Below are 15,263 nucleotides of genomic sequence, written 5' to 3' on the forward strand. Positions count from 1 at the left end.
AGGCAGGGCTAACAGCCGCAGCCCTGCCCCACGTGCGTCTGTCAGCGCGTATCTCCGCCTCTCCCCCGCCCCTCTCAGTCTTCCTTCGCTGAGAGGGGCGGGGGAGAGGCGGCGATGGGCCGCTGATAGACGGCGCTGAGAGGCAGGGCTGCAGCCGTTAGCCCTGCCTCAACAGCAGCAAAATCTACCACCAAGTTGGTCGTTGATTTTGCAGGGGGGGGGGGGGGGGGGTCAGGAACCCTCGTTTAGCCGCGGGATAGCGGCGTTTTAGCAGGGGCACACATGCCCCTGCTGACTATGAGACAAGAAGCGAGATTTATTCTCGCTTCAGTGTCTCTTTAAGTATTTGAAAACTGTGCTGACATATCTGACCATTGTTTCAACAGGAGAAAAGCACTATACAAATGTTCAGATTATTATTATTATTATTACATGAAGGGGAAAAAGTGCCTCTAGGGCACGCTTTCTCAACCAAGGCACCCTGTAACCTCAGGGTTCCTGTAGGACATTGCAGGGGTTCCCTGGCAGTTCTCCCTGCGGTGAGACTGGCCTTGGCGAGGTGATAAAGTATCTCTTTGGCTCATCTATAAAAAGAAGGGTTAAATTAGGGGTCAATACAATAAGGAGCACAGTAATGAAAAATTATCTTTTAGTGAGGCAGTATAATAAACAGTCCTATAATTGTCAGAGCTATAATTAGAAACACTAAGGCCCGGGTTCACATTATCGTTTTTTGTGGATCGGAACCGGAACGTATACTGTACAAACGGAACAGATGTGAAAGCATCCAATGTTAACCTATGGATCCATTCACATGCGTCCGTTGGTACGGATACGTTCCGTACGTTTTGGTCCCCGGATCTAAAAATTGCTGCAGGCCCTAATTTTCCGGACGGTTCTGCCCAGCGGAACGGAACTGGACAAAAAATGCTGCAATGGAAAACGGAACTTTTCTTCACACTAGTGAGTAAACGGTCCGTTCCACGGGGGATGGGAGGATGGGCCGACGCGAACCTGAGCGACGGGAGGTTGAGAGAGGGTAAAATACATACCTAATGTTCTGTAGCAGCCGGTGGTAGAGGCTTCCGTCGTCTTCCACGTCATGTGACTATATGATGCGTCATGTGACTAGTCACATGACGCGATGTGTAGTCACAGCGGAAGAAGACGAAGCCTCTACCACTGGCTGCCAAGTTGCCAACAAAGGCTTGTCCTCGGTGCACGCAGACGCAGTAGCAGCTTTCCGATGGGCTCCGGCAGAAAGAGACAAGCCTGATCATGTGTGCTCTACTACCCAGGTGCAGACCCTTACGGGTTTGGCGATTTCCAGCGGAGCGCCCACCGGCAAGCCCTTGTCGGCGGATTTGCGGGGGTCCCAGTGCTGAATCCCCTCTCCTGATCCAGAGGCTTCCCCCTCCCTAGTTAAGTATCTGTAAAATTAAAGTCACAGGTGTCCTTTAAATGTTTAACACAACATAACAGCTTATTTTGGGAAAGGTCATTGTGTATATACAGCCTTCTGAATACAAACACGTATGAACAGTGCATTGCCCTTTTTTAAACCCGCAGATATATCCGAGCTGGAGGCGTTGAGCAGCTGTTGGCCACAGTCAGTCCATCCTCAGTGCTGCACTGAAGAGCGCAGTGTTAGGCAGCACACTTGTCACTTCATGTGGCTGCAGGCAGCTTCGTGAGTTGTTTGTAAATTGTCAGAGCTGGATGTGGGGAGAGGAAGACAGATCCTGATTGTCCCATCGAATACTGTGTGACGCGCCTGTGCTGGTCCCAGACCACTGCAAACTGTGCCCTCTGGAGTGTGAAGGGATCACCCTGCATACTGGAGACCTAAAAAAGGAGGACCTGGGTGGAAAGGATGTTTCTAGGCTAATGAGTTTAAGTGGTAATTGGTAGCAGCGATTTCTAGCCTTTTTGTCACCCCCAGCAAAAAGTCCTGTGTCAACGCCGCAACCTCACCCCCTGGAAAAAAAAATACATGCATATTATTATTATTTATTGTATTTATAAAGCACCCACATATTACGCAGCTCTGGACATTAGTTTAGGTTACAGACAATATTTAGGGGTGACTTACAGCAATATGACAATACAGGAATACAAGAAAACCAGATCAGGCAGCACAGTATGAGTACAAGGTAATGCTTAGTCACTGGATGGCAGCATGGGGATTAGGCAAGTTGAGTTCACTCAGATCCATAGGACGGGTGTACGGTAATGGAGGCGCATGAGGAGGACGCTGCCCAAAGGCTTACAATCTAGAGGGAGAGCTAGGGACACAAGAGGTAGGGGAGTAGGGGACCAGAGTTCAGCTGTGGGTTTAGAGCACTAGTGAGAAGGGGTGGTAGGCCAGAGTGAAAAGGTGAGTTTTGAGTGCTTTCTTGAAGATGTTGAAGGATGGGCTGTCCTAATGGGTGGAGGTAGGGAGTTCCATAGTGTTGGAGCGGCTCTTGAGAAGTATTGGAGGCATGCATGGGACTGGGTGATGCGGGGGACGGTCAGGCGAAGTTCATTGAAGGAGCGGAGTGAGCGGCTTGGTGTGTACCTCTGAGTAAGAATAGAAATGTAGGTTGGACAGGTTTTGAGGACGGATTTGTAGGTCAGACACAATATCTTGAATCTGATTCTGGACTGGACAGGAAGCCAGTGGAGGGATTCATGGAGGGGAGCCGCCCTGGTGGAGCGATGGGAGGAGTGGATAATTCTGGCTGTCGCATTCATGATGGACTGCAGTGGGGCTGTTCGGGTCATAGGGAGACCAGACAGCAGGGCATTGCAGTAGTCGAGGCGGGAAATTATGAGGGCATGGATGAGGAGTTTGGTGGTGGCAGAGGTCATGAAAGGGTGAATCTTATAGATGTTACGAAGGTGGAAGTTGCAGGACTTTGTGAGGTTTTGGATGTGGGGAGTGAAGGAGAGTGCGGAGTCCAGGGTGACACCCAGACAGCGGGCTTGAGAGGTAGGGCGAATGGTAATGTGGTTAACAGTGACATGCACATCTGGGATGTCCAGGGATGACTGGGGTGGGAAGATCATAAATTCCGTTTTGTCTAGATTTAGTTTCAGGAACCTAGCGGACATCCAGGAGGAGATGGCAGGTAGGCAGGAGGAGACCTTGTCCATGGTAGTGGTGGATATGTCAGGGGTGTGGAGGTAGATTTGGGTGTCATCTGCATACAGATGATAGTTAAAACCCATGGAGGAGATAACCTTGCCAATGGAGGATGTGTATAGGGAGAACAGTAGGGGGCCAAGAACCGAGCCTTGGGGGACTCCCACTGAGAGGTGGTTGGAGTGGACGAGGACTCATTGAAGGAGGTCGTGAAGGAGCGGTTGGAGAGGTAGGATGAAAGCCAGGTCAGGGCGAGATCGTGAATGCTGAGGGACTGGAGGAGTAGGGGATGATCTACTGTATCAAAAGCTGCTGAAATGTCAAGGAGGAGGAGAATGGAGTATTTACCTTCAGCTTTAGCTAAGGCAAGGTCATTGACCACTTTGGTGAGAGCCGTTTCGGTTGAGTGGGCAGGCCGAAATCCAGATTGCAGTGGGTTTAGTAGTGAGTTGGGATTGAGGTACTGGGTCAGGCGTTTGCCTCAAAACTCCTTAAGCGTTTGGTTCACAAAGGGGAGGAGGGAGATAGGGCGGTATTTGGAGGCTAGTGAGGGGTCCAGGGAGAGTTTCTTGAGCAGGGGCAATACTGTGGCCTGCTTGAAGTCTGAGGGGAAGGTGCCTGTGGATAGGGAGAGGTTGAACAGGGTAGTGAGGACTGGGGCCAAATCCGTGAAGTGAGGCTGAAGTAGATCAGAAGGGATAGGGTCAAGGGGGGAGGTAGTGGTATGAGAAGTCTGCAGTAGGTGGTTGACTTCCTCAATGGTAGCAGGAGTGAAGGAGGTGAGGGGAGGATAGGGTGGAGGAGGAGTTGGTTGTGAGCGGATGGGAGGTAAAAATTGGAGATTGGATATTTCCTGACGGATGGAGACGTGGGTGGCTAAATCTGTGGCAGAGAGGGAGGAAACGGAAGGTGGGGGGGTGTTTAAGCAGGGAGTCGAAGGTGCCAAAAAGATGCCGGGGGTTGGAAGCTTGTGCTCCGATGAGCTTGGTAAAGTATTCCTGCTTCGCATGAGCAAGGGCAGTGTGGAACTGCAGCAGGTTAGTCTTGTACTGTAGGAAATCCTGGTTTAGTCGAGTTTTCCACTAGAGAATAAAAAATGTGTCATATAAAGGAGGTCAAGGGAGTCCCTCAAATACAAACAACCAGCGCCTGTCCTGTCAAATTTTGTTGCACACCCCCTTCTTGCACTACCCTAGCCCAATGTGTAAATGCAGAGCATAGTGCAGCAGAAGCTGTGCTCTCACCTCTCTGCCGGAGTCCAGTGCTGTGCCTCCACCTGTCTGCTCACCACTCACCCTAATGCCCGGCATCTCCTATTGCATGTAGTGTGATTACACGCTACATGAGGAGAGTGAGGTGCCAGCACTAGAGGAAGCCGGACACAGACAGGATGGTCACACAGGCACAGCCCTGGACTCCAGAGGGGTGGTGAGAGCACAGCTTCTGCTGCACTATGCTCTGCATTTACACACTAAGCTGGGGGAGTGCAGGAAGGGGATGGAGACAAACAGGATGGTCACACAAGCACAGCACTGGACTCCAGAGGGGAGGTGAGAGCACAGCTTCTGCTGCACTATGCTCTGCATTTACACACTAAGCTGAAGTAGTGCAGGAAGGGGATGGGGACAGACAGGATGGTCACACAAGCACAGCACTGCACTCCAGAGGGGAGGTGAGAGCACAGCTTCTGCTGCACTATGCTCTGCATTTACACACTAAGCTGGAGTAGTGCAGGAAGGGGATGGGGACAGACAGGATGGTCACACAAGCACAGCACTGCACTCCAGAGGGGAGGTGAGAGCACAGCTTCTGCTGCACTATGCTCTGCATTTACACACTAAGCTGGAGTAGTGCAGGAAGGGGATGGGGACAGACAGGATGGTCACACAAGCACAGCACTGCACTCCAGAGGGGAGGTGAGAGCACAGCTTCTGCTGCACTTTGCTCTGCATTTACACACTAAGCTGGAGTAGTGCAGGAAGGGGATGGGGACAGACAGGATGGTCACACAAGCACAGCACTGGACTCCAGAGGGGAGGTGAGAGCACAGCTTCTGCTGCACTATGCTCTGCATTTACACACTAAGCTGGAGTAGTGCAGGAAGGGGATGGGGACAGACAGGATGGTCACACAAGCACAGCACTGGACTCCAGAGGAGAGGTGAGAGCACAGCTTCTGCTGCACTATGCTCTGCATTTACACACTAAGCTGAAGGAGTGCAGGAGTGGGGCGGGCACAGAAGGAAGCACAAAGGAGGACAAATCGCAGGGTCCTATGTTAGACACGTACAAAGCAATAGGGGTGGGGCATCGCAACGCACAGGCCAGGTGTAAAACCGGCCTAAATGGTACCTGTATGCCTCAGGCCTCTTTCACAGTGCGACATTAAAATTGCATGTTAGAAAATTTTTCAAAGCAGACTAACGCACAGCAATACGAAGTCTGTGCAACATTCACAGTGCACACGTTGCATTTGTGTGTAACGTGTTGCATTATTAGAAAGTGCTGCATGCTGTGCGTTATATGCATTATTTGCTGCGTTGGACTGTTTGCCATACCTCCTAACTTATTGAGATGAGAAAGAGGGACACTTAAGCCACGCCCCTGCCACACCCCTGATCACGCCCCCCGCACACCGTTAGTCACGCATAGCATAAAGATTTTATAAGAAAAATATGTTGTTTTAAAATTCAAGCCACACTGGTCCTTTCTATCCTGGTTCATTTTCCTTCATAGTAACATTGGAAAATAAGAAATATATCCATTAAAAAGACGAGAATAAAGTTTACAGGCAATTAAACACATTTTTCAGTAGAAAAATACATATATTTACATAGAAAGAGGGACAAAGTCCTGAAAGAGGGACAAGTGAGGAGGAAAGAGGGACAGAGGGACAGAGCTCCCAAAGAGGGACAGTTGGGAGCTATGCTGTTTGCACATGCTCAATAATGACCTGGAAGCATACTTTTCATTGTGCCGTATGCTCTACTGTGCGCAACGATAACGGGGCATTGCGTTGTACTTTACGTTGCGACTTTAAAGGAGAACTTTAGTGAGAGGGATATGGAGGCTGCCATATTTATTTCCTTTTAAGCAATACCAGTTGCCTGGCAGCCCTGATGGTCTATTTGCCTAAAGAAGTGTCTGAATCACACCAGAAACCAGCATGCAGCTAATCTTGTCATATCTGTCTAAATTTGTCAGAAACACCTGATCTGCTGCATGCTTGTTCAGGGCCTATGGCTGAAAGTATTAGAGGCAGAGGATTAGCTAAATAGCCAGGCAACTGGTATTGCTTAAAAGAAAATAAATATGGCAGCCTCCATATACAGTACCTCTCACTACAGTTCTCCTTTAACGTTGCATCAAAACACAACGTCCTACTGTGTAAGAGGCCTCACTGTATGGATACAACACACTGTCAAAGTGCAATGCGACTTTTCGGCAACGTTGCGGTGTGATTGAAGAGTAACGGATTCAACATAGTTTGTAAGGAGACTTAAACATTCAGTTTTTGCATTTTTCTATAGGATATGTATCAAAAAAAATTTGGAGAAAGCAATAGACTAAAAAAAGTTTACAATTTTCCTACAAAATTGATCCTTTGATTGAAAAAAACAGGTAAATCTATCGATTTGGTTGAATCATGTATGGCCACAATTACTCGTGTTAGGTTGTAGAGAGATACAGTTGGGTATCATCAGCACTTAAGTGGAGGCAATATTGGTCCTAAGAAAAATCCTGGAAATCCACAGCTTACATCTGCAAAACAGCTCCACTGACCCCAGAAGAACTACTGGGTCAGCACATCTTCTGTGTGCTCGGGGAACAGAGAGGGCGTGTTTAGTGGGAGGTCAAGAGGGTCGGAAAAGGTGAAAATGGGATGGGCTAATTATGCAAGCCTGCATCTTCCTGAGTAAAAAAAATTGTCTTTCTCTGAAAGTCAAATTTTTCTGCCAGTAATTACGGGGTGTGTGTGGGACAACAGCGCACAGAGCAACCACGCTGAATATACCTCTGGGCTCAGTTTATATTTTGCAGTTTTGGTCAGGTATCCTTTAAAGGCCAACTGAAGTAAGAGTGATATGAAGGCTGCCATATTTATTTTCTTTTAAACAATACCAGTTGCCTGGCAGCCCCGCTGACCTATTTGGCTGCAGTAGTGTCTGAATCTCACCAGAAACAAGCATGCAGCTAATCTTGTCGGATGTGACAATAATGTCAGAAACACCTGATCTGCTGCATGCTTGTTCAGGGGCTATGGCTGAAAGTATTAGAGGCAGAAGACCAGCAGGATAGCCAGGTAACTGGTATTGCTTAAAAAGAAATAAATATGGCGGCCTCCATATACCTCTCGTTTCAGTTGTCCTTTTAAGTGAGTGACCTTATAGTGATAGGGAAATGGCAAAACAGCACATTTGGGCGCCACCATAAACCACAATGTTTTTTTAGGCTACAGCGGTGTCCTGTGGACAATTTGGACGCCAGGTGTGACCGTAGCACCTGGCGCCACCAAGTTGATAGGCAGAGATAGTGGCAAAGTGCCACTTCAGTTGTCCTTTAAAGAGGGACTGTCGCAAAAATCTTACAATTTAAAACACATACAAATAAGAAGTACATTTCTCCCAGAGTAAAATGAACCCTAAATTACTTTTCTCCTATGTTGCTGTCACTTACAGTAGGTAGTAGAAATCTGACATTACAGACAGGTTTTGGGTTAGTCCATCTCTTCAAGGGGGATTCTCAGCATGGCCTTTATTCTTTATAAAGACATTCCCTGAAAATGATTAATGCAAAGATGCTATTTTGGCAGTTGGACGGTGCAACTGCCCTTCACTAAGTGCTTTTAAAAATAAAGAAAACCCTGAGAACCTCCCTATTCTCATAGGGACTAGTCCAAAATCTGTAGGTAATGTCAGATTTTTACTACCTACTGTAAGTGACAGCAACCTAGGAGAAAAGTAATTTATGGCACATTTTACTCTGGGAGAAATGTACTTCTTATTTGTATGTGTTTTAAATTTTAAGATTTTCGCGACAGTTCCTCTTTAAATACCTGACCACTCAGAGACGTTAAAGAGGAACTCCAGTGAAAATAATGTAGTAAAAAAAGTGCTTAATTTTTTACCATAATTATGTATAAATGATTTAGTCAGTGTTTGCTCATTGTAAAATCTTTCCTCTCCCCGATTTACATTCTGACATTTATCACATGGTGGCATTTTTACTGTGGGCAGGTTATGTAGCTGCTGCTAGCTGTTTTGGCTGTTAGAGACAGCTGTAAACAGCTATTTCCTGTCTGTGAACCTTGTTACATTGTAACAAACTGCCAAAAGTACCGCGGTCCCAGAGCTTCTTGTGGGAGGGGTTTCAGCACAAAATCAGTCATACAGCGCCCCCTGATGGTCTGTTTGTGAAAAGCATTATATTTCTCATGTAAAAGGGGGTATCAGCTACTGATTGGGATAAAGTTCAATTCTAGGTTGGAGTTTCTCTTTAAATTCTATTTAGGTGAAAGCTGCCTAATTATGATCTAAGATTTCTAGAGTGGTTGTTGTGGAAAACATTAAATCCTGTCTTGTTCTTTACAGAAGTAAAGAGGATTTTTATGCGTATAAACCGGACAGATATTGCTAAGGCGCGGCGTCACCCGGCGGCCGAACGGTAACATTCTGTACGATGAAGACGGAGGTCCTTGGAGCAGCTTCGCCCTCTGCGCTTTGTCTGTAAATCATAATAAACCGAGTCATAAAAGGCTTAAGTCGCTGTCGGGCCGGCCTACGAAAAGGCGTCCGGCTAAGCCGATGATCAGCTTATATTTGTTCCATAAATGTTCTCTCAGGAAAAATCTTCCCCCCTCCGCTCTGCAGATAATGAGGTCTCTGCTGATTTCTGCTCGAGCGCCTCTATGAGATTATCAGGTGCTTATACCTGAGCGTCAGGGCGTGGCCCGGCTCCTCGCGTTCGTTACACCGATATCACACGGCGAGATTTGTTACCGTCACTCTGTGTCAGCATCAGCTTCGTTATTCCATGCGTGTAATTGCGCTAATGAGGGTTACTGGTAACAATCCCCTTTGTGCTGTTTTGGCAACTTACCTAACAACCCCGGCGGTGCATTCCAGGCCTCCCGGCTAATCTCTCACCTTCATAAAGTGTTCTCGGCCCAAATAATTCCCATATATCAAGCAAGCATCGCAAAATGAACCGAGGCCTAGTAAATTATTATTATTATTGATTTATAAAGTGCATATATATTCTGTGGCGCTGTACAAAGTAAGAGAAAAACATGGGGTAATTAATAATACAGACAATGTTATATACCAGTAACCAAAAAACAGAATTGGTAATTACAGAGACAACAGTAGCATGATGAATAAAATGTATAATGAATTCCAATAGGGGGGAACAAGAGGTGGAGTAGTAAACTATATTCATACTTAAAGCTTGTTTTTAGGTTATCTAGTAGGGATTGCATAGCCTGGAGATAGAGACAGGGCGGCACAGACAGACATGGAAGCCCCGGGAGGAGAGACTGTGCAGGCAGTGTGACCAGGGGGTCCTGGAGGATGAGGCCCACTTCCTGCTACAACGCAGCAAATATGCACCTATGAGGACCGCCCACTTCCAGAGACTCTCCGCCCACATCCCAGATTTCACCTCCATAGATGAAGAGAGGCAACTCTACATCCTACTGGGTAAGAGATAACAACAGTGCAAATAGCTGCCCGATATGTCACTGGCTGCCATCAACTGAGAGGAACATGATACCACATGGACTGTATACCCCCTATATTGCCCCCTATACCCCCCTCCCCTATGGACTGTAAATCCCAGCCCAACCCATACTGTCCCTTATATCCTCCACATCCATATGGACTCTATACCCTAACACCCTGTACCCTTCCCTTATTCCCACAACCCCCCCATATGCTAATGCTAATGAATTGCCTTGGCAATGCTAAATGTACTGTATTTGGTTATGCTGATAAAGCTTTTTTTTTTTTTATTATTATTTAGTTTTTGGAAGACCAGACCCCCATGACAGACCGCAGTGACAAATCAGACCTTTACAACAGACCCTGGTAAAAGCATGAAGGACCCAATCAACTGTATTTATTTATTGTATTTATAAAGCGCCAACATATTACGCAGCGCTGAACTGTAGTAGTAGACAAGACACAGAACATTTATATTGTGCTTTTCTCCTGGTAGACTCAAACCGCCAAAGCTGCAGCCACTAGGGGGCACATTCTATAGGCAGTAGCTTGTGTTAGGCCAGAGCTACAGCCACTAGGGGGTGCTCTATAGGCAGTAGCAGTGTTAGGCCAGAGCTGCAGCCACTAGGGGGTGCTCTATAGGCAGTAGCAGTGTTAGGCCAGAGCTGCAGCCACTAGGGGGGGCTCTATAGGCAGTAGCAGTGTTAGGCCAGAGCCGCAGCCACTAGGGGGGGCTCTATAGGCAGTAGCAGTGTTAGGGGAACTCCTCACTGAATAGGTGCTGGCTTACTAAACAGGAAGTGCCAAAATTCTAGCCATGTGTTAGAGGCAGAGCCCTTAATACACTAGCCAGCCTAGACCTCTGTGATAGACTCCTTTAGAAAACTAAACCTTCATGACAGACCCTAGTAACAGATGACAGGCCCAACTGCAGTAGTAGATCAGACCCCAAATCAGGAGTGTAACTAGAAATCACTGGCCCCACTGCAAAACTGAGAACCAATGTTATTTAATTGGCTAGTGCACACTTGAATGTGTTTCCCCATGCAGATAAAAGCAGACAGCAGTGAAGAACTGCATGCATTTTCTCTATCAGTTACATTAGCTTCTGTGATAAAACGTGCATTTCACACATACTGACACACATGGTGTGCAGAAAACTGACAGACGAGTGTGCTCCCAGCCTCAGCTTATTACACTCACTCTGTCCATTTCTGATGGAGCAGAACTGGCTCTGCAGACTGCTCCAGCATCACTACAGTACATACGATAGCACTTGGGGAGGGGTAGAGGGGTTGGGGGCTGGGCACAGTATACAAGAGCCTGCTGCACACTGACTAGGGACTGTCTACAAATCTTTGTCTGCAAAACTTACGATTCCTTAACAGTGGCTGAACAGATGCAGTCATTAGAACAATTGTGCAGAGAATAGAAAGCTTTTTATCTGCTTGCCCTTAGTTGTCAGTCTCTCAGGACAGGGAAAAGAAACTTCTCCCCCCTCCCCACGGGGCCCCCTGCGGCTTCTGGGCCTCCCCTGCAGCTGCATCCCTCGCGGGGTCTATAGTTACAGCCCTGCCCCAAATGAGACTTCCATTTTATGCTGGGGATACACAGTACGTTTCTGTACCGTGTATCGACCAGCTGATCCGGCCAGCTGATAATGTTCAGCTGGCCCGATCAAGCCGCTCGACCTGCGCCCGCTCGATCCCCGTTGGCGGACAATGGCAGGGAGTTGATCGGCTGATAAGGACCGCCGGCGGGGACGAGCGGCAATCAATCCGCGCGCACGAGCGGACAAGCGGGGACGTGGCGGGAGTCGATCCGGCAGCTAATCGGCCGCCGGATCAACCCATGATATTGCCAGCATTAGGCCTCTTTCCCACCAGGACGTTACGTTTTAGGGGACGTTATGGTCGCATCACGTGCCCTAACACAACGCGTGGTGGTGTTGAAGTTGGATGTCAGATTGAGCCGCGTTATGGGGCCCTCAAAGCAGTCGCTTCAGGATAGGGATGGGAAGTCCGGATCTTTTTAAGGATTCGGATCATTCGAATCGGATCATTGAAAAGATCCGGATCTTTGAATCCAATCATTTTAAGCAGACTGGGTGAAATGACTAGCAGGACAGGACTTTCCCTGCACTGTACATTCTGTATGTTCCTGTTTCTTCCATACAGACATTCACTGTGAACCGAATCTTTAATTGTGATGATCCGGATGATTCGACTCACAAAAAAGATCCGGATCAAATGAACAATTCGTTCATGATCCGGACAACACTAATGCTGGGCATACATGGGTCGATCCGGCGGCCGATTGTCCGCACATGCGCGCAGATCGATCCCCGCTCGTCCCCGCCGGCGGTCCTTATCAGCCGATCGACTCCCTGCCATTGTCCACTGGCGGGAATTGAGCGGGCGAGGGTCGAGCGACTTGATCGGGCCAGCTGAATACTATCAGCTGGTCGATACACAGTACAGAAACATACTGTGTATCCCCAGCATAAGAGTCCCACTAGAGTCACCACAGTGCAGTGAATATTAATTAGCCATGTGGCTAGTCACTGAGCATGTGCAAACAATCTAGCAGCTCTATAGGGGTATAACATACAGTATGCTGCACTTTCATTTAACGTGCAGGGTAAGGCTGCTTACACACCAAGACGTAACGTGCGCCTGTAACGCTCCCCCAACGCACAGCAATGTAACACAAGTGGGCTGTTCACACAGCCCACGTTGCGTTTCATGTAACGCTGCACGTTCTCCGCAAAGTGCAGCATGCTACGGCGTTGGAGCGGCTATAGCCGCGTTAGACTGTTTGCACATGCGCAGTGGGGGGGGGCGGAGAGAAGGCGGGGAGAGCCAGCTACAGTAGCCGCGCACATGGCTACTTAATATTCACTGCACTGGCGGGCGCTGATTGGCCGGCGGGACCACGTGATGCGGAGTGTCTCGCTCCGCATCACGTGGACCCGCTGGCCAATCAGCGCCACTCTGGGAGACATTATAGGAATCGAGCCGCCTAACGCGGCTCACTCTACCGTCGGCTCTTGCAGCACCATACGTTGCGTTAGGTGCACGTTATGCGACCTTAACGTGCCACCTAATGCAACGTCTTGGTGTGCAAGTAGCCTAACGCAACGTGGGCACTGTGAACTGCACATTGATTTTACAGTGCTGTGAGTTAGGCTGCGTTACTGGCTGCTGTAATGTGGGACTTTAACGTCCCACTGGGAAACCAGCCTCAGGACCTGTCCACATTAGTGCTTTTTACTACAAAAAAAAAATCATAAAAAACCTGTTGAAATTATACAAAGAAAGGCATACAAAAATGCATGCAGTTTTTGAGGTGTTTTTACATGCATTTTTTTATCTTGGAGAAAAGAGTGTGGTGCATTGTGGGAGAAAAAACGCAGTTAACTGGTGCGTTGCTTGGACAATGATTGGACAATGGAGGACATCAGGAGGAGAAGATGACTTGTGCCCATTGTCCTGAAATATTCTTTATATGCCTCTGGTTACAAGGCATATTCTAGGAATTAATGTCTCAGGGAAGAAGAGTGACCCATGCTATATCCACAGGAGGGCGCTCCACATATCCACAGACCCCCCTGATGATTTCTGGTGGGAAAGGGGGTATCAGCTACTGATTGGGAGGAAGTTTAACTCTGGGTTCCTCTTTAACCTTCTCACTTCTGACCATATCTATAATGCTGTGCGGGACCCTTCAGGCAGCCCCTTTGGGACAAGGGCGCACAGATGTGCAGTTTTATCCCCAGCATGGAGTTCCTCTCACCTGCGGAGACCTTCCGGAGAGTCGTGATTTATTCGATGAAAAAATACAATCTGCAAAAAGTTCAGCAGACAAATACAATTGAGCAAATCTTGCCAACATCAAAGGGAGTTTCAACCTGTCTATCCACACCAGCTCTGGCTCCATCGCTGCCAGGACTACTTAGCTGTGGGTGTGTGATACAGCCGTAGTGCTGCCAGAACTGGTCATTAATTTCTAATTAAATAGAACATGAGATCACTCTACTGTCAGGGAACTGGCAGCTGCTCTCGTTGGTCCACGATTGCTGCTGGTTCAACAACTTTTCAAGAATCGAGTCACCATGGTTCCCTGTTACAGTTCATGGACTGCCTTGTGTACGGGGTTTGCAGGTGGGACAACCGAGGTGTGTACGGGGGTCTGCAGGTGGGATGACCGAGGTGTGTGCGGGGGTCTGCAGGTGGGATGACCGGGGTGTGTATGGGGTCTGCAGGTGGGACAACCGAGGTGTATAATGGGGTCTGCAGGTGGGACAACTGAGGTATATACGGAGGTCTGCAGGTGGGACAACCGAGGTGTATAAGGGGGTCTGCAGGTGGGACAACCGAGGTGTATACGGGGGTCTGCAGATGGGACAACCGAGGTGTATAATGGGATCTGCAGGTGAGACAACTGAGGTATGTACGGGGGTCTGCAGGTGGGACAACCGAGGTGTATAAGGGGGTCTGCAGGTGGGACAACCGAGGTGTATAAGGGGGTCTGCAGGTGGGACAACCGGGGTGTATAAGGGGGTCTGCAGGTGGGACAACTGAGGTATGTACGGGGGTCTGCAGGTGGGACAACCGAGGTGTATAAGGGGGTCTGCAGGTGGGACAACCGAGGTGTATAAGGGGGTCTGCAGGTGGGACAACCGAGGTGTATAAGGGGGTCTGCAGGTGGGACAACCGAGGTGTGTACGGGGGTCTGCAGGTGGGATGACCGAGGGGAGTACGGGGGTCTGCAGGTGGGATGACCGAGGTGTGTACGGGGGTCTGCAGGTGGGAAGACTGAGGTGTGTACGGGGGTCTGCAGGTGGGATGACCGAGGTGTGTACGGGGGTCTGCAGGTGGGATGACCGAGGTGTGTACGGGGGTCTGCAGGTGGGAAGACCGAGGTGTGTACAGGGGTCTGCAGGTGGGATGACCGAGGTGTGTACGGGGGTCTGCAGGTGGGATGACCGAGGTGTGTACGGGGGTCTGCAGGTGGGATGACCGAGGTGTGTACGGGGGTCTGCAGGTGGGAAGACCGAGGTGTGTACGGGGGTCTGCAGGTGGGATGACCGAGGTGTGTACGGGGGTCTGCAGGTGGGATGACCGAGGTGTGTACGGGGGTCTGCAGGTGGGAAGACCGAGGTGTGTACGGGGGTCTGCAGGTGGGATGACCGAGGTGTGTACGGGGGTCTGCAGGTGGGATGACCGAGGTGTGTACGGGGGTCTGCAGGTGGGATGACCGAGGTGTGTACGGGGGTCTGCAGGTGGGATGACCGAGGTGTGTACGGGGGTCTGCAGGTGGGATGACCGAGGTGTGTACGGGGGTCTGCAGGTGGGAAGACCGAGGTGTGTACGGGGGTCTGCAGGTGGGATGACCGAGGTGTGTACGGGGGTCTGC

This window comes from Hyperolius riggenbachi, chromosome 4, assembly GCF_040937935.1.
Source record: "Hyperolius riggenbachi isolate aHypRig1 chromosome 4, aHypRig1.pri, whole genome shotgun sequence".
Taxonomy (NCBI): domain Eukaryota; kingdom Metazoa; phylum Chordata; class Amphibia; order Anura; family Hyperoliidae; genus Hyperolius; species Hyperolius riggenbachi.